At 39.8% G+C, this 21,172-nt stretch overlaps 1 protein-coding gene and 1 long non-coding RNA gene across 3 annotated transcripts in view; both read left to right on the top strand.

Moving 5' to 3' along the window:
* LOC122821313 (carbonic anhydrase-related protein 10-like) overlaps window positions 1-21,172 on the top strand; it is an 88,106-nt gene that overhangs the window by 5,221 nt on the left and 61,713 nt on the right. The gene's annotated exons all lie outside the window — the stretch shown is intronic.
* On the top strand, window positions 4,748-6,550 carry LOC122821314. Of its 2 annotated transcripts, none has more exons than XR_006368995.1 (3): window positions 4,748-5,266; window positions 5,544-5,623; window positions 5,744-6,550. It is a non-coding gene; the product is annotated as an uncharacterized LOC122821314 (long non-coding RNA). The 2 variants fall into 2 exon arrangements; XR_006368996.1 differs by having other exon boundaries at window positions 5,716-6,550.

Here is a 21,172-nt window from a genome sequence, read left to right as displayed (position 1 = left end):
TCAGAGGGAGAACTTGTCAGAGATTTATTTATTGACGTTTTCACAAAATCAGAAGTGTGTTTGGAGATTGATTACTGTCTCTTTAAACAATGAGGGAAGGCACGGATGATGACGTCATAGCTTCGGAGACTTCTGATAGGTTAACTGCATACATTTGAGACAATAGGAGGAACACCTGTGGACGGACTTTAAGGATGTATTTCTGTTTTGACATGATGGGGAAGTCAGCAGAAATCAGCCAAGACTGGAGCTGCATCAGTCTGGTTGGTCCACTGGGAGCTGCTGCAGTCATCTGTTCAAATTCACATTCAAGAACACCTTATTGATCCTAAAGGGAAATTAAATGATCTAACTCACTAATTCAAATTCCTCAAAGAGTTATTGTAGACGGTGATGGCGTTTGGCAGGAGGGTTCTCCTGTAGCGGTCTGTGTTACGGTGAATCTGAAGAAGCTTCTGACTGAAGATACTCTGTTTTCTCAAGACAGTCTCATGAAGAGGATGCTCAGTGGTTTCCATAATTTTCTTGATTTTATGAAGAATCCTTCTTTTCATCATCTTCAGAGGTTCCACAGTCATCCCCAGAACAGAACTATCACAGAACCAGAACAGAACCAGAACAGAACCAGAATAGAACCAGAACAGAACCAGAATAGAACCAGAATAGAACTATCACAGAACCAGAACAGAACCAGAACAGAACCAGAATAGAACCAGAACAGAACCAGAATAGAACCAGAACAGAACCAGAATAGAACCAGAACAGAACCAGAACAGAACCAGAACAGAACCAGCCTTTTTTATCAAGTTGTTGAGTTTTGTCCAGCCCCTTTCTCTGATTCTGCTGCCCAAACAGATGCTGGTAGTAGAGATGACGCTCTCAACAACAGATTGATCTGCAGCGTCTTGCTGGACTCTTTGAAGCATCTTAACTTCAACAAGAAGTCCGGTCTGGCGCGGCTGTCACAAGGTCCTGATCTCAGTCCTGGAGAGAAGCTGTAGGTAGATCCTCCAACCCTGACTGAGTAACGCTGGCTCTGTCAGGAACAATGGGCCAGAACTCCAGCATTGTGAAACTCTTATGGAAGAAAACCCAACATGTTTGGTTCAAGTCAAAGGCATTGTTACCAAATACTGAGGAAATGTATGTAAAATTCAAATTCTGAACTCTGACATATTCTTTCCCTCATTATTGTGGCATTTAGTGAGTAGAAATAAATTTGGTGACTAAACATCTCTAAAACAAGAGAAGTTTGGTCTGAGCTAACTCCAGTCTCTTTATGGGCTATCTGGAAACTTCTATGTTTTCTATGATCCCCTTATTATGCAGATGAGGCAGAGGCTGAAAAAGGTTTAGGACGTTCTGTCTGCCTCAACAGAGACAGAAATTGGCTGCCATCTGAGGCACATTACAGCTGATAGTCCACTGCAGTTTAGGAGAGAACCAAAATGACTGGAACTTAGTCACAAACAGAGAGGTGGTGAAAATGATAGATGAGAGTGAGTATAGTAGAGCCTCTATGCTCCACCTGTAAGCCTTTCTCTTGGCTGAAGAATATCAGGCTAAATCTTGAAATAATGTGCAGCATGCTGGACAGATGACAGCAGGGGCCGAGGCGGAGCGCTTGGCAGGGCAGGACTGACCACATATCAAAACTTTAAAGAGCCGTTCAGATGATCCGTTTTTAAAAATGTAAAAATCTCTAAGAACAAGTTATTTTATTCCTTCTATAGTTTTATATCAACGTTTTGGGTAAATAAAAAAAAAGTTAAATAATTTTTATTAAGCCATATTCATATTAATTGTAAAGGTGTAAAATGTAAGCATAGAACACCTACAAATACCTTTGTTAGCGCTATTTTTAATATACAAACAAAATAAAAGGAAAATATCACAGATAACAAAATAGTGGAGGAAAGAAGTGGTTTTGGAGAAAGAAAAATCCTCTTGTGCACAATTAAATATAATAACACAATATAACACAATTTAGCTGTAAACTTTAGCCAACGAGCAACAAGAAGAAACCGACTTCATGAGACACTGCAGGAAGCATCAGTGTTTCAGTCTGAATGATACGTCTGCCACCATGACACCTGATAAAAACCAAAACAAACAGCGAGCAATGAGCGGGCCTCATACATCCAACCCCTTTCTTTTATTTATTTGCCAAATAAATACTTAAATAATTCTTGCTGTAAAAGAAGATACTCAGCCACTCCCTTCTGTGTAGAAGCTCAGCTGAACATCCATCAGCTGCTGCTAGAAGCTTAAAAGCCCAGAACCATGGAGGAAACATCCAGAGAGGAGAATTTAAGAGCTTCTTAGGCTGACGAGGCGAACCCAGAAGTTCTGTTCAGAGGTGCTTTGACCTATGAGACAGACAAACAGGAAGAGCTAACAACCCAAAGCTGTGAAAGCTTTGGGTTGTTAGCTGTGAAAGTTCACAACAGAAGCTCTGAGAGCAGCGTTGAAAAGGTTGAGGTGTGTTTCCCTGTTCCACACAACGCTCCATTCTACTGCAGTGAAGAGTTAACACACAGAAACATCCCTCAGCAGCTACAGAGACGCTAAGCTTCATAACTTGCTTTACTTTTGTAGTTGTTGGATGTTTCAGGTTAAAACTCATTAATGGTGACCTTCAACTTTAGTCCAACACAATCTGGACAGGTCACCAAACTGTCTTAAATTTTGTATAAGGACACAATAGATTTTAGAAGGCATGGTTTTTAGGTACCAGGTCAGAGGAACAGATTATTTTCTGGGTCTTGGTAAAGTCTTGTCTACTTTCTGACCAGTTTCAGAAAGTAGACAAGACCAGTTCCAATGGAGAAACTTTGGCAGAATGAAACCTGTCCCTGCCTCTCTTTCTGGCACTCAAAATTACAAAAATTATTTTTGCATTGTTTTACACACCCCCACACACGCCCACCCCCTCACACGCACACACACATAGGACACAGGGATTTTCAAAGCTGTTTTCCAAACCTGTCTTTATGTGTTTTGGAGGAGTTTTAGAGTCGAGGATCTGTCTGTCTGAGCATACTTATGTTTCCTGTGTGCAGCAATGGCAAGAATCAATATCTGTCAAATAAAACCCTAAGCTAAGACATTCCAGGAAAGACTTTGCCTTTAGAGATTTTCTAGGAGAACATCAGATATGTCAGTGCTTCTCTGAAGCAAGTCAAGGTGGGTTTAGTCCCTACTAAGAATGTAAATGCCTTTGTTGGGAGGTATTTGAGACCTGGCCCAGTGGAAGAGGCCCTCAGGGCTCACCCAGGACCTGCTCACATCTCCTAGCTGCCTTAGGAACGCCTGAGGGTCGTCTCAGATCAGCATGAGGGGAGGACAGAGGTCTGGGGATGTCTGCAGACGAGCTGTCTCCATGACGCTGTGTTGAAAAACGTTTGAGTGATGGACGCTGTTCTCAGCAGTCCGGCAGAGCTCTCACATCTAAAACAGTTTCCTGCAACTGTCCTCACAGGTTGCTGTTGCATCACATCAAATTAGCTTGTGTGTGTTTCCAGTCTGTCAATTAGAACTTCTACACTGAAGGTGTGTGAGATCAAAGTATCCAATGAACACTTATTGCAGTACCATTAAGAGCATCAAAACCTTGCTAAAACCCAAAACATGCACTGCTTGTGTGTTTTGTGGAATGCGTGTTTGTAAGGTGTTTGGTCTGCTCATGCATCCCTAAGTGGTTTTTTGAAAGCACCAGTTATTATCCAGTAATTGTGTGTATTTTGTGCTGTTGCTCAGACATCCAGCCTCTGCTGTTTGCTCTTCTCTTGTTTCTCAGCAGCTTGTATTTCTTCTCTGAAGTGAAAGTGAGACTGGGAGCGGTGGTAGAGGGCCAGCCTCTCCTAACTGGGGATCGTTAGGAGAGGCTGTTATTGATTTATTTCAAATTAAGAGCTTTGTGTTTCTGTACTTCGCCTCCGTCCATGTTGATGTCAGCTGATCTCCGTCACCCTCTGTCATTCCCCATCCTGTCTCTGTGGCTCCCCGCAGCAGGTTGAGGGGCGTCAGGTTCATCTTCAGTTGTACGGTTCTTATGTATTTTTGATCACATCTGAGTCTGGTTGTCTCCCTGCCTCCTTTCATCTGCTTCCTCTGCTCTGCTGTATTCTCTCTCATCTCTGCTGCCCTTTCAGCTTCTCTCCCTCCTCATTTTTGCCTCTTCGCTAACATTTCTTACGTGTCCACTTTTTCTATTGCCTCCTATTATCAACCAACCTCTTGTAATTTTCCCCCAACTCCTTAATTCATGAAGTAGTCCTTTTGTTTTGCTTTTTCTCCTCTGCCTTTGCCTTCAGACCTGGAGATGTCTGAGTCAGTCAGCTGAGTTTACCGTCTCCTGGGGGATAAGCTGAACCCTCAGAGGAAACCTGGACTCTGGTCTGTGGTTGGACGAGTCTGACAAGGTTGATTCCTAAGTAAACATTGAGCTGACCGTAGACCTGATGTCAGAGATGTCATTTTTAAAATTATTTTTCAAAATATGTTGTTGTTGAATGTTTTTGACATGCTGTATGATGCTGATCACGCTGAAAATCAGTTGGATGAATGAAAAATAGCCTGACATGTAATATAGAGCACACTATTTTAATGGGCTTTACTAGGTTTGCTGTTGTTCTTTTGTAAGTTTTTGCTTATACAATTCAAATTATCTGACATCGTTTCATCTTCTTGGAAAAATTCAATTCCGTCATGTGACTGCGACCAGTTAACATGAAAGGTCAAAACTCATGCCAAGTACAGAATCATCCACTTGGTGTGACCCCTACTGCTGCATAAGTTATCTAACCATCCCGCAGCCTGAGGTTGATGCTCAGGAAGAGTGATGTGGGTGTCCCATCAGCCTGGCAGTTCCTGAAATGACAAAAAAATTGGCCCTCTGTCTCTTTAAAAACTTCTGCCCTTTCTGAAACTCCTCCTTCAGGAAGTCATCGCAACATGGCTCCTCTATTAACCCTTCAACAACGTTTTTATCAGCGTTTCACAGAGGAGTAGCTGCTAGAATGAGCTCAGCAGATGCTCAGCTCCACCAGGTGTTTGCTAGTTGCTGCTGGCTAGTTTGAAGGAGTTGAGTTGGGAGGTCACAGGGGAGAGGGCTGCTCTGTGAGGAGGAAGCTTGGAAACTGCCTTTGAGGTGCGGCTCAAAGACGGCACACTGTTCCTCCAAGCATTTTGCACAGCTGAATGGTTGCCATGGAGATTAAAGAATTTCTCAAAAATGCATGAAAGAATCAAAGCAACACTCTAGGTATGTTTTTGAAGAGGGAATAATATTATAGCGTAATGTAGAGCTAAAAAAAGTGAATTTTGCATAATGCGGCGCCTTTAAAGTCCAGGATGTGTCTGTATTGTGTTCTGCTGCTGTTGGCCTTAGAAAAAGATTCTACTGTGTCATCTGTATTCAGTCCAGTCATATTTATGATGGATTGAATCACAAATGCTGGCTGTCCTGAGAGTATCTCTGATAACCTCCTGACTTCTGTTTCAGTTCCACGTATCTATTTAGACTTTGCTTTTATTTTTAGAAAAACGGTTCCATCTGCAAAATATGTTCTCCCAGGTGTTTGATGGATTCTACGTCTTCCTGTTAGAATTAAAAAGCACGGTAAGTTGCTTAAATATCTCATGCTGCCAGGAAAAAGAAATACCTTAAATTGAATTTTTCTTGTATTTTCTCCCATCTGTGACTTCATGAAGAGACGAGTTGTGTTTTGTTGGCCAGCAGGTCTGAAAGCAGCTGCCCAGAGAGGAATGTGGACTGCTTTTGGCTTCAGCCTGCAGGATTTGGATTCTGAATTCCCTTCAAACTTTGAGTTTGTCTCCTCTCTTGGCGGCGCGCAGCAGACTGAATAAACAGTCGGGTTGCCATTCTCCAACACCCAAGCTGTCTGCCCAACATTATTAATGGTAGCAGAGAGTGGGTAGCCTTTTTGAAGTACCAACGTCTTGGAGAGAGACTGCAAAAGCTAGTTTATATTTAACCCAGACTTGCAGGAAGTGGGAGCAATATATGGCCTGTTAAACAGTAATCAATCATTTCTTAAGATAGCGTCAGAAGAATTTAATAGAGTGCTGTTTTTTTTTATGTTCCAGCTCCACAGCCTTTATTTTCCACATTCTGCTTTGAATATTTCCTCCAAAGCTTTCCTTGACTGAATGTTGGTTTGATGTTTTTTTAACCTGAATCCACTGAAGCTTGAAGGAGTCTAGATGGAGTATGGAATATGGTAAACAAGACAAGCTATTGTTTGTGTGCCCCCTCTAAGATAAAACCTGTGTTTCTGTGAGCCTGAAGAGCTGAAGACTGAGGAAGTGTCTGTCAGGGAAGTGTTTATGAGGAAGAGAGGAAGAAAAGCGGGCGCTCGGGGGAGCTGCCCTTTCCTCCTGATACATCTCCACTCCTGCTCCAACTGTGTGTTTCTCTGAGTGTGTCCACTCCAGGCTCTAAAACGGGGAGGAAAAGTGAGGGAGCACCCAGGGGGTCTCAGCTCCTGCCAGCGTCAACAGCCGGAAAAGCGATTAGAATTAAAAGGAAACCAATGCAATTCCTCCATTAATTATTGGGTTTAATTGAGTGTTTAAGGATCCTCATGGTGGTTTTGTCTTCTTTATGAAGCGGCTAAATTCAGCACAGGCTGTTATTGTTCCACAGAGGGGAAATGTCTGTGCAAGGGCAGCAAACTGACAGGCAGTCAAAGCAAGTAGATTTACTCAAAGAGAAAAATATGAAATAACAGAGTACAGATCCCTCATCACTGTTTGGATTGAATCTATTTCTTGGTTTTAAAACTTATTGAAGCTGCATTTTCCAGGGGCAGTATTATGTAAATTTGACATTTTTGAGCTTCATGGCAACCGCTCAGCTGTTAAAACGCCTGGGTGGTCCTAGCCCCGCCTTTGAAGCCCCGCCTCCTCAGAGCTGCAGCTTCCTAGGTTAAGATCTTCCTCCTCACAGAGCCGCCCGCTCCCCTGCCACTCCTCCACTCAACTCCTTCAGACTAGCCCTTAGCAATTAGCAAACATGTAGAGGAACTGTAGAACTGCTTAGCTTGTTATAGTATTTTTAGGTACTTGATTGGGGTTTAAAATGACAATATGGGCCTGAAACACATGATACTGCCCCTTTAAATGCACCATTAGAAGACTAGAATGAATACATTGATGCCGATGAGTGGATGTTTACTTTGGTCTTACAAGTAGGAATTTCCTAGATCCCATTTGAGATGAAGAGACAGGAAAAAGTGAGGAGTTTTGACAGGCGCCATCATCTCATATGTGTTTGTGTATGTTTTATTCCTGAGTCTGTCTGCTTTGGGTGTCATATCACAGCTCAGGGTTGCTTTCTTTTGAGTGTGCTGTAAGTAGGACACCAAGTTAGTGATCAGAAGGGCCTCTGCCTTCCTCCATCTCTCACTTTTGGGTGCTCACACACACACACGCACACACGCACACACACACACAGACTGTTCTTATGCATATATTTCCCTCTCTTTGTCATTGTCAAGCAGTTTCCTTTGCCGTGCCTTTCCCCTTCTCATTCTGTCTCCATTAACCCTCTCTGGCTCAAAGCCTCTCACACTCACACTCTCATTCTCTCATGCACACGTCGCACGGCCACCAGAGAGGGAAAAAAGTGCAAGAAATGAAGAGAAGTAGCAGGATCAAGAGGAAAGAGGAGGAGGCGGAGGAGGAGGAAACTACATTCCTCCCACGCAGTAGAGCTGATGGGAACAATTTTAGATGGGACCAAAGGACAGAGGAACAGCGAGGCTGGAGGAAGAAAGAGGAGAATAAAGAACAAACGAGAGAGTAGAATCAGGGGACGGGAATGAGGAATGAAGTTATGATACTCTGTCTTAATGATCTCATTCTACTTGCACAGAATGCCTGATGGCGGCCTGCTGCACGTTTTTTTTTTCAATTAGCAAAGTAATGACATTAGAGCTGGTTCTAGCAGTGATTATGACATTATGACTGCTATTTGTTCCTATTTAGCCGGACCGCCGTGGGATGGACGGGAATCGGCTCTGTGGGACAATGTATCTGCCATCTGCACATCAGATTCTTTTAAGCCGGAAGGTGGAATGTGTCTCATTGCTGGGACTCTTCCTGATGTGTCTGTTACAAGGTGTGGGTGTAATTAAAATGTCCCCACTGCCATTTCTAAACAGCAGCGACGTTTACTACTGGAAAAAGAGCTTGACTCACGTATCTGTATCTTTCACACGTATTCATAATGCAGCAACATGCAGCGCTTCTATCACCCACACCAGAAAACACATGAGGGGCAGAGTGAAATGTATTTTGAAGATGTGAAACTTTCCACCAGCTGCTGTGATGATGTTGGTTAGCTCTGAAAGCATCTACTCTGGCCCCAGAACCAGGTTCTGTCCCTGCAGAACGTCGCTGCTGCTGCTGCTGCTGTCTGGGGCCGACGGCGCGCTCCTCCACATTTCACCTGATTAGTTCTTCTTACTTAAAAAAAAAAAAAAAAACTATGTGCAAACTCATTGCCTCAAAATGTTTTGGTGTTCATTATTTGATTGAGTAACATAATTAACTTGTGCATTTTTTTTTAGTGAGTGGTAAACTAAGGCAATAGTAGCACCTATTAGCATTCATATAATTTTAAAGGCAGCTCTAAAATGAGCTCAGGAAAGATTCTTTTTTTTTTTTTTGGTTTTAATTTTAAAGAAAAAAGTTCCCCAAATTGATCTCTCCCATTATTCTGGTGTTTTACAAAAGAAACAAAAGTGTTGGTAAACCTTAGAGTTTAGTCTGATTATTTTTTTTTTTTATGCAGTGTATAAATATCTGGTTTTAGTTGGATGTCATGGCTTTAAACAGCTTGTTTTGTCGCTTCTCAAGTAACTGAGCACAGTTGTTACTTTAAATATATTTTTAGTGATGTTTGATGGCTGAAATGTTATCTATATGAAGGAGGAATTGCACTCCCACAGCATAATAATAATAATAATAATAATAATAATAATAATAATAATAATAATAATAATAATAATAATAATAATAATAATAATAATAATAATAATAATAATAATAATGTGTTTCATATTTTTTGTGTCTGAAATCCAATTAAAGTTTTTTGCCTGACTCAGCATGACTGTCCGCCTGCATTTGAAGTCATCCCTGATCCCTCAGTGGTCAAACTCTCCATCAAGTTTTCAAACACTTGGTTGGGTCTTACTTTCAGAACGTCGTTGATGAACACAGACAGGACTGAACTGTGCTGATCAAATACCTCAGCCTTTGCTGTCTGTCTGGAAGAAGAATGAAAAAATATAAAGAAGAAGAAGGAGAAGAAGAAGAAGCTCGGAGCTGCAGACATCATTGTGATGCTGTCCTTGAGTCCTCGAAGAACGTTGAAACTGTCCATCATCGGATACTTGTGGGACTCACTTAAGTCAGCGAGAACAGGAAGCTGAAAGAGGAAAACGAAGCTCTGTCTCATTACTCCTCTTTCAGGAGGTGGCTCTGTTTTGGTTCAGGCTCAAAGTAAAACGTCCTGCTAATTTCAGATGCTAGAAGGGAACATTGGGCCGGCTGGGGGCCGAGTTCATCCCCCGGAGAGCAGAATTTAAATCATTTTCACACATCAAAGGCCAGTGCAGATGCCCGATGTCTCTTCCATGCTGTGCAGTGTTTTTGAGTGAAAATACTGCAGGCGTGCTGAAAAAGATGTTGATGAAGACAAAACTCCACAGGTTAGGAATACATCCCAGTTATTAGCATCGACTGAAAACAGCATGTCAATGCTCAAAAGGTTTTCAGCTGTTTATTATTATCGCTATTATTATTGCATCTGTACTTTTGGTAAGCAGTGCCTCTTACATTTGGGCTTTCTCCCACAGCCACGCCCACTAACCCCGCCCACCTCACCACCGCAGACATAAACCAGTTGTTTGAGGACCAACTGAGAAGCAGAATTCTAAACTTTGTTATGTTAACCAGCTACAGTTTAAAGCAGATGTGTGGCAATCGGACTATACAGCTACACAGCCAGTCTGCTGGTGTCGCCATAGCGACAGCTCACTCGTTCACACAGAAACAGACCACCTAGAGTTTCTCTAATTCAAGCAAATGTAACACTAGCACACTTTCCATTTACCACTGCCTAGCAGATCGAGTCAGAATTAGGAAATTAGAATCCACACAAACACCACATGAAAATAAGCTGTGGGAAATAGAAATGAAAAACAGCAAAATAAATAAATCAACCAAACCAAGTTTGGTAAGCTAAGGGTGGATCTACTTTGACCATTCTGACAAATCTGTTCCAAATTTTGCTCTTGTGATCGTTAGCTTAAGGGAAACTTCTTTGTCTTGTTTTGTCTGCGGCTCCAGAGTCACAAGTGGAAAAATAATAGAGACTAAATATATTATAATCCCAACCAATTCAGGTTTTTAGCAGTTTTCACTTTTCTTTTTCATGGAATAATTTCATTGAATTTCCTCAACTAAATGACAGTCAATATACCTTCAACATTTCTTTTTACATCTGATTGTAATAAGTGTTGAGTGGCAGCATCACCTCCTCCTGGGTGAGCATAGCATGTGTCATAGTGTTGTTGGCTTTGGAGCAATCCTTCACACTTACCATGCATGTGGTAACAACGAAAAGGACAATAGAACAGTGGAACCTGAACCTGAACCTGAACCTGAACCTGAACCTAACCTGAACCTGAACCTAAACCTGAACCTGATCCTGGCTCTGTGTGAACAACCACCTGCCACCACCACCTGGGAGTTTCCAAATACAGAGCACACACATAGTTAAACACAACAGCATTGATCCAGGAGTACATTCTGTGTCAGAGGACCAGTAGAGAGTTAATGGCAGCAGTAGCTTCTAGGACAGGAACTCAGCTAAGTAGATAAGCTCTGAGCTCATTTCCAGTCTACAGGATGGAATTGAGCACATGCAGTTTGTTGCAGCAAAATATCAGTCAGCAGCTCTGCATAGGAAAGAGACAGGATCAAACACGGAAAGGCAGGGCCAAGTGTATTATCTACAGAAGGAGAACATTTCAGTTATTACAGCAGCAGCTCAGCTTCCTCCAGGAAGACATCCAAGTTAAAGAGAAGGCTAAGCCAGACGTATCCTCTATGAAGAAAACGAGGACAGACAGCTAATGTCAGTAATACTGCAGACAGTGAACAAATGGAGGAAGTCACAGTGTTCCTCACTTTGATCACATTGTCCTCCAGCAGATAAATCTTCAGCAGGATGCCAATAGAGATAGTCAATATAAGCTATTCTTCACTGAGAAATGAAGTCTTGTGCCTTAGAAAATGACACAAATAGGACCAATCACAATGTAACTATCATAATAATAAGACTGGTGAATGGTCAATAACTCACCCAAAAAATTTTAACATCATTGTTCACAAAGGAGAATGTCTGCAGAGAAACATTTCTCCAGCTCTGCGACCGTTTGGTAAAACCAACACAGAGGAAGCAGGGAGGCAGTGGGACTGTTTACCAGACGACGGCGGTCTGCATCACTTTTGTGCATACAATCAACTGCACTCATAGTCTATGTAGACCACTTGAAACATGCCCAATTACTGCATGTACAATTGATCTCAGGCCAGATTGATTAGGTAACATGGTCTGAGCGTGTGTTTTGTTTTTATGGTTGGATCCCAACAGTTGGAATCCATCTTTGTCACTCATTAAACAGGGAATCAGTACTTAAGATGTAGCTTGCAAATTAAGATATAGTTTTGCTTGTGTGTTTTCACATTTTGCCACATCACTCATGTCTTTGTTTTGCCTGGATATATAAACACAGCAACTTATAGTTTTGAAATGAAGGAAGTGTGCATGTTTTATAACACATTTTACTGAGTAAAACCTGGAGGGGCTTCGCTGTGTGGAATCATCTTCACTGCTTTTAGAGCTGCAGGCCTTTTAGGGTATGTTTAATAGACATACTGTAAAATACTGAGACATAGAATACTCAGTATTAATGAGAAAAATACATCAAATTGTTTTTGATGTTGCAAGAACAATAAAGAGCAATAATTCATTTTAATAACAATATAATATGGCAAGTATCTTCATTCTTATCAATAGAGCAAAACCAGTAAGCAGTTGCCAAGCCAGCAGGTTTTTAGATTAAAGATTAAAAACTGTACATTACACGTGTTAGTGCTGTTCATCAATAATAAACAATATATCTTGGTTTCAGTTTTGGAACCAGGCCACCCCACTGCAGAGTGCATCAACACGCCTGTTCAAATTTTATGCTTCTGCAGATTTTTGCGTCACATTGTTATGATGGTCAGGCCGAGGTGGCAGAGTTTGTATTTTCTATTCAACTTCAAGCTGGGTGTGTGAAAAAAAAAATAAAAAAAATAAAATCAAAAACATTTTTTTAAAAACTGTAGTCCCCAACATTCAGATGAGTAAAGTGTTTTTGTACAACTGCATGTGGTTATGCAAAGTTGTCATCGGATCACGAGCGTGATATTGAAGTCGCAGCTGTGCTGATTCTCTTGCAGAGGTGCACATTTGTGGTATCCATGGTCTGCCTGAGCTGTTTCATTTGTTTTGATTTTTTCCCCCCCCAACATGTCCAAAAACTGTAAAAATCCGATTTATGTGGATATCAAACTGGCTACAGAGACTCATGCATAAGAAAGTGATGTTTCCAAATCAAAGGCTGATAGTACCAACATAAATGAATGCTATTTATTAATATTGAAATATGCGGCACATGTAATATTTTCTCACAAACAGAGAAGCTGATCAAACATTTCACTTAGAAGAGCAACGAGGAGGAACGGCGTTGCCGGCAAGTTGTCAACAGTCCATCTGACCATCTGTAGCTCTGCTGGGTGAAGTTGCCTGCTTCAACTGAATTGAATGATTCAATTTTGATTTATTTTTATACAATGAGTGTGAAGTTTTATTTAAATGCAAAAAAACCCCCCAAAAAACCTCTCAGATTTTCTTGTTCTAGTGCTGGTCTTCCATGTAATGTGGCTCAAAATCAGTAAGACTCAATGGAAAACATTTGATTCTAAGGCTGCTTGCTCTGGTTGTTGTGATCATAAATATGCTAAACTATGGATGGCTTTTCACCAACACACACTCAAGTAATTCATTTAAATGTGGGCAAAGTGTCCGTTCAAAGCAGCCAGTGTTTGGCAATGCAGTTTGAGGAGCAGATCTCTCTTTGCAAGTACTTTAATGTTATGGGCGAAGAGCAAACTCTCAGTGCTATAAAGAAATATTTGCCCCCTAACAGATTTATTTATTTTTTCCTTTTGCTTTTGCCATGGAAACCAAGGCAACATGGTCCTGTGGGAAACACAGAACCCGTCGTTACAATGCAGAGCAGCAACTACAAGTGGAAGCTCAGTCCTCTGTCCTTTTAATCATGTTAGTTCACCAACAGTAGAGGGATTTCCACCATCAACCATTTTAAAGTAATGCCAAATTGACTTCATTTAAGTTTGGACTTTGACTAGACCACTCAAAAACCTTGATTGATTTTTTTTTTCTTGTGTCATTCAGAGGTGGAATTGCTGGTGTCCTTTGGATGTCTGTCTTTTTGCATAGACCAACGTGGTTGAGCATAATGTCACACACTGATGACCACGCCCTACTTCAGAGCACAATTCATGGTTCCACCAATTAGAACACTTCGTTCAGGTTCTGAAGACACAAAGCAGCCATAGACCATTACATTACCACCAGTATGTGTGATTGTGTTATTTTTTTCCCCTCACTGCATGTTTTTCCATTCATCATCAAAATAAATTCAGTGGTTTTTCACATTTCTAAATACAACTTTATTTCCATCACTAGTTTAATTTGGGTTTCTTCTCTGGAACATAAGTATCTGGGTATTTTTATGGTTGTATTTTTGAATTAATAAGTGTAAAGAAAAAGCCTCCTTGCAATTCTGCTTATTTAAGTACTTTAATTTTGCTGCGACTGGTTCATAACATGCTGGTTTATCTTTATGTTTTGTCAGAATAATTAGAGATTGTCCTATTAAAAAAGATGATGCTATCATGACAAATTCTTTACAGTCCGTATGAGCCTCATTTACAAGCATCACGGTTCACACTGGGAGGTTTTACAGTCACGCTTTCTGTCTGACTCTTTAAATATGACCTTTGTCGTAGTGCTGAGTATCAACACAGCTTGAGTCAAAGTCGGAGAGACAGCCGAACTGTAGGAGGGATGGACAAGTGACAAGAATACAAAGAAAGGGAAAATAGAGAAGTTCGAGAGAAATAATCCACCCTCACAAACCCACAGGCAGGCAAGCACACACACGCCCACGCGCACACACACACCTACACACACACAAACACACGCACACACACGCACACACACACACACACACACACACACACACACACACACACACACACACACACACACACACACACGCGCACACGCACACACACACACCCGCACTGAAATGAGGAGTCAGTCTTCTGAAGCAGATGGCTGTAAATCCCCAATGTCACCAGATGAAAGGTTGAGACCCTGGAACATCATGACTTGTCTCAGCACTGGGACCAGTACGTCATGCTGCTGTAGCACAGCAGTCTACACAGTTTGTCCATGGGATGAATGTTGGTTTATTGGGCCACTGACCTATGAATAATTCAGGCATGAACCACAGGCCTGATCAGTCTCTGCATATTTTCTGGTGAGTGGAATTCTCTTAAGAACCTTGAAGTTTCTTGCTGTTGTTTTTAGAAACACAGCTGCAGAGAACATCCACACAGCAAAGCTTCATACTGGCCACTGTGCTGTGGCTCCTCATGCTAGTGAACATTCTCATAGAGAAACTATACATAAGCACACCCACGCACACACACGCACACGCCCACACACAACCAGTCAGTCAAACACACTCACGGTGGGAGAAAATTACAGAAAATTAAAACATTTAAATCCAGTTTGTCATTCAGTTTGATGCAAGAATCAACTAAAAATAAAAAAACTCAGTGTGGTTTTTGATGATTAGGATCGTCTGTAAATCAGCTTCACAGTTCTTCTAAGTTTTATCTCTCAGTCAGCGGCGCCAGTGCAGACATGTTGGACAGAAAAAGCTGAACGTTGGAAACGAGCTTCGATTGTCTACATCCTAGATGTCTTAAACGCACAAAGACATCATGTGAGGTCTAGAAACCCCTAAGAACAAACCAGAAGTGTCTACAGCTTCAGCCGTCAAACCCAAACATTCATTCACGGCACAACATGGAGCCACGAATGGTTTAGACTAAAACCTGCTCTGGATGACCAGTCTAAACACGACAAGCCAGATGACAGAAATTATACAGCAACACTAATCCTACACTAAAAAAAAAAAATTAAAATTCAATGTCTGCCTCAGATCAGTTCTGAAACAGCAGCAGTTCCTCACCTGAAGTTTGTCCATGGTGAGGAGACTCTCTGAAAAGCACAAGTGAGAGTCGACTTTCTCACCTTATTTAAACACGTTGCAATGGGATCACCTGCACAAGAACCCACCCTGCAGGTCCATGCTGTCTGAAACCATGACAACCGTTTGGCAACAGATGTGATGTGATATTACTTACAGAAAAAAAATTAAATCAAAAATCCAGCAAGACATGACAAAGTCCTCAAACAACAGAAAACGTTCATTGTTGTTTGATCAGAACAATAACAGGTGGATGATGAAACATTCAGGCCTTTTACAATGAGAGAGAATTGACCTTCAGGAGTGTTACATTATGTTATAATTACATTATGTTATAATTACATTATGTTATAATTACATAATTACATTATGTTATAATTACATTATGTTATAATTACATTATGTTATAATTACATTATGTTATAATTACATTATGTTATAATTACATAATTACATTATGTTATAATTACATTATGTTATAATTACATTATGTTATAATTACATAATTACATTATGTTATAATTACATTATGTTATAATTACATTATGTTATAATTACATTATGTTATAATTACATAATTACATTATGTTATAATTACATTATGTTATAATTACATTATGTTATAATTACATAATTACATTATGTTATGAGCTTATCCCTTCATCATAAACACATCTGGACTGATGCCTTGATTATTATTATTAATGCATCTTTGATAAATCCTTGAATCTGTATCAACTGTATCTGTAGCAACTATTTCTCTTCATAAACCTTTACTTTTCTTAAGTTGTCATGACATCTTGAAGGTGGAGAATCAGAAAAAGTTTTTAAAGAGAATGAGGCTTGAAAGAGATTTCAAGATGTTACATTGTGAAGTAAAACTTCTTTTAAGTCATGATTGATATATATATATATATGTATGTATATTATATGTATACACACACATATATATACATATAAATGTATATATATATACATATTATGTATATATATGTGTATATGTATATATATATATATATATATGTATATATGTACATATATACATATATATATATACATATATATGTATATGTATGTATCCTGCCATTTCTTTTTATTATAAGTTTTACTTTTACTTTTGACCTCATTTTTGCTTATTTTGATATTAAGCTCAAAATTTTCCTTTTTTGCTGCATTTTTAGCAAATTTATCCACCAACTAATTTCCTACTCTTCCAATATGGGCAGGAATCTAAACTAATTTAACCCGGGATCCATAGTTTTTAATTCTAAAAATGAATTGATTAATATCCAATATGATATCTTGTCTTGTTTCTGAATTTTGCTCTAAAATTCTTATTAATGCACTACTAGAATCTGAACAAATCAATATCTTCTTTTTTCTCATTTCTTCACTCCATTCTAGAGCCACTAATACAGCCATTAATTCACCTGTGTATACTGTCAACCTGTCTGTTACTCTTTGATTTTTCAGAATATTTAAGTCCAGAATTATAAATGCTATTCCTATTTTATCATTTGACATTTTAGAAGCATCTGTATATACTTGTATATACTCTGCATATTCTTTCCTTATATACCTTTCCACCTCTTTCTTTTCTATTTGTCTTCCTCTTTCCAATAAACTTAAATCAACATCAGATTTTCCTCTTAACCAAGGTGGAGCATCAGAAATACTCACTACAGGACTGACTAAATAATTAGTTATTCCTACCTCATTTATTTCAGTGTTAATGATCCATCCAGAACTATTCATTTGATTTTCTCTTGACAAGGTTGTAACATGGCGTTTGGAGGGTAACTTTCATTAAATCCTTTAATATTTGCCCAATAATTTAGGGCTGCTTGTTTTCTTCTGAGCTCCAGTGGCCGCCTGAGCTTTTGACAGTACCTGGTTCTGACGGGTCACTGCTGGCTGACACCAGCAGATGTCAAAGATGTCTCTCTCTCTCTCTCTCTCTATCTTTCTCTCTCTTTCTTTCTCGCAACCCTCAGAAACTAAAAGATCCAGGGTGGCACCCAATATCGCAAAGTTCCCGACTTGTACATTTGCACAAATGTTCGGCCAACTCTTTGTAAAATGGATGGTGTTTGAGTCTCTCCTGTGTTTTTTTCTTCATTTTGTTTTGTCTCTGCTGTCTCTGTTGTTTTGGGAACCTCTTCAGGGTTTTGTGCCACCCTGGATTTCCATCGGTCAATCTTCAACTTCAAAGCCACGATCTCCTGGTTTAAATCATCATTGGATGTTTGAATCCAGTTTAGCTGTTTGCATTTTTCTTTCAATTTGTCCTCAAATTTTTTTCGTATTGCACCCTCTGATTCTTTTAACTGTACATTTTTTCTGGAAATTGTTTCAAGGTCATGTTCAAGATCATAAATCGTCAGTTTTGCTTCATCCAGCTGTAAAATCATGGTCCTGATTTGAGATTTGTAAAACTCATTCGTGTTTCCAAGAAGCTCGTTCTCTGCTTGGAGGTTTCTGGTGTTGTTGTCGGTGGAACTATTCAAACGTTCAATTTTAGTCCTCAGTTTATCGACTGTTTTCTGCAGCTTCTCCTTCTGTTCTTGAAGTTTTACGCAGCTCTTTTTCAAAGTCTTCATTTTCGCCAACAATAAACTCTCTGCTTCCATCTTCGCTCTCTGGTCAAAATCTGTAACTGCAAATGAATTTTTCTGTGGAATCTGAGAATATACAAAGACAATCGCCTGTGATGTCACAGACAGGATGAGTGACATCACTGTGTGACATCAAAGCCACAAGAAGTCTGTTGGGTGTGGAGGGAAAGGGGGGATGTTTTTTTTAAAACTTTATTCACAGACACACTATGTAACGACAGAGTTATGCCTCATTTGTTCTGCCTGAAGAAAAAGCAAATACTGATAAATATATTCAAGAAAAAGAAAAGCTTTGGTTCCCAACTGTACATTCAAAGCAACACAGATTTCAATTGTTTTAATAGCTATTTTTTTGTCTTTGATAGTTGGGATATAAAACTTAACTTCATTGTAAAATGCAGCAAAGCCTGGCTTTGTTAGGAATAATTCAAATGAATTTTAATTTAAAGATCACATTAATGTTACAGATCCAAGTTAAATGCACTTTCAAGTTGTATCTAAGTTTAATTAACATTGAAATCAATTTAATTTAATTGACTCAAGTACTGTTTCAATAAACAATGAATTGGTTTTTTATTTTATTGCGCGACTCCAAAGAAATGAACTAATTCCAGAACCGACACGGTAAACAGCTTCAAACCACCTAGAACTATGAGAGCTTCAAACTCCACAAAGCACAATCAGGGCATCGGTACGACCCTGCCTTTACTTCCCCAACCAATCAGACGCTTGACGGGTTCAGAGGTCAAGCTAAACCGCAGAAGGAACGCAGCAACTGGAGGGATGAGGTCATCTCTTTCAAAGACGTCTGATAAGATTTACTCCAGGATTTTTGTTTTTAAAATGTTACCAACTCCTGATTATTTTTTAGGTTTTAATCAGGTAGAGGGGAAAAAAAAGTATTAAATGAGTCACTAATCACAACAAAATAAATCTAAACTACAATGAAAAATCCCAAAGCTACTCCTACCCTGATACTTACATTCCACTGAGGATCCACACGGCGGGAGGAACGCCTGAGGACAAGAGGGAGACGAGGTTCAGGGAAAGAAAGTGGATGATTAGAAGTGGGCAGTCAGAACCGCTGCAGGTGAGTTTACCTGTCGGCTCAGGATCAGGATCAGGATCAGGATCAGGATGAAGATCAGGATCAAGATCCACTGGCGCCTGGATGGTTCGGTTCCAGCAAACGGTGTCGGAGTATTGAGAGCAAGGACTCAGAACCTCCAGAGAAATATCTGCAGGACGCAACAACACGGCTTTAACTTTAAAGAGGCTAAAAAGGCAACGAAACAGAAGTCAGTGACCAGAGTTCAACGTGACGAAGCAACGTTGAGGAGCAGAGGACGGTTTTTACCTGAGCACCTGGTGCATGGAAAACACTTAGTCCAAACTGCAGCATCGAGAACCATTGAGCAGGTTCTGATTACATGGAGGTTTAATGCACACCCACACATACACACACACACACACACACAGAAATCTTTGGATTCAGGCCTTTTCAGATGCACTATGTTGTTGAGCAGCAGTCACCACAAAAACATCTTATATTAAGTTAGTAATGTGTGCTTTTCAGTGATGTTGTAGTTGTTATATTCGTATGTTGGGATTCAGACAATAATTCAGAGTGCACACACTGCTGGACAGGACAGGTTTAAAAATTAAAAAATGCACTCCAGATGTCTGAGGCAGAGAGATGCAGAATAAGTAACAATTTCTGCAATAAATTGAAACCCCAGTAGTTTCTCTCAACAAGCTCAACCTTCTTAACAAGAACAAAGAGCAGAGGCTCTCAGGTTGAGTGGAGCGATACGACCCTCCACACATCAGAGAAATGAACAGCAGCTCACAGTTTATTATATGTATGATTGTTGTTCGAAAAATATGATTTATTCATTTCTCAGTGGGGAGAGATTAGCTCGCCGGTGGGACTATGGATGACATCATAGTAACTTTATTTCACCATGGTTTGAAGTTACTCAGGTTTCCACTCAACCTGAATAATTTCACTGTTGGCCTTTACTATCAAAATGAAGCTGACTAATTTTGTAACTTTTTCGTCACCCTTCTTACTGACTTATAACAGTCGTATTTTTTTTGTTACCTATGTAGAATAATTTTGTTAAAGGCCAACCAAATGTCAAGGCTAAATCACTTTGAACAAAGCAGCTTGGAATCTGTCCCATCCCAAATAGAACAGCTTTCATTGGAAAAGATTCATAATAGGGAGAATGAATTTAAAGGGTTAGTTTGTTTCTTGAAGTAGGGATCTGTAAAGCTGTAAATACACATTTTGCTGTAAATGATAGACATTGAATCACTGTGTGAACCTGAAAGGAAATGAATCCTTGTGGTTGGAGGAAGCTAGTAAGAACTATGCTGATTTGGCAAATTAGCTGACTGAACCTTTGCAAGGATTATATTCAAATATTATAAAGAATTATATTCAAAGTAAGTCACCACTGATCTGGAATAGCTGATAGACTCCACCAATGATCACCTTAGTTTGATTTCAGTCATCTGGCCAAAGATTAGCAGGCACAACAATGTGACTAGTTATATATTCCTCTTACTGTCAGTAAGACAGTTGAGCCTTTACAGCTGGTTATGCAAATCATTTGATGGGCCACTTAGATTCATGTGGTGACAGCAGCTACACAAGGGGCCCAATCTGACTTTTGTCATAGGCCCCTGCTTACATGGGGAGCTTAAGTAACTTAATAGGTTATGATTAAAGTGAGCGATGATTTTCCTTTCAAGTTGCTGAAGTTCATAATTCTTTAATTTTCTCATCTGTTTTCTTGAACGTGACGTTTCTAATTAATTAGATGATGTAAACTTACAGATTAGAAGATTGATTTATTTTTATTAGATAGACTTCACAAGTGAATTGATTGAATATTATCTTGTGGACAATTTGGTTGATGCAATTACCAAATTTAAACTGAAAGGAAGTAGTGAATCAGTATCATTACCTGCCTTGAAATTGGCCTCTGTGTCTTTAAGAAGCTCTTAATTTTCCAGCACTCTCCCTTCAGCACATCATCACTTTTCTTCATCATGCCGTTTACAACTGTTCTTAAGGGCATTGGACAAAGAAGCAGT

The sequence above is a fragment of the Gambusia affinis genome, linkage group LG19, assembly GCF_019740435.1.
Source record: "Gambusia affinis linkage group LG19, SWU_Gaff_1.0, whole genome shotgun sequence".
Lineage (NCBI taxonomy): Eukaryota > Metazoa > Chordata > Actinopteri > Cyprinodontiformes > Poeciliidae > Gambusia > Gambusia affinis.
This window is presented reverse-complemented; position numbering and strand designations above follow the sequence as displayed.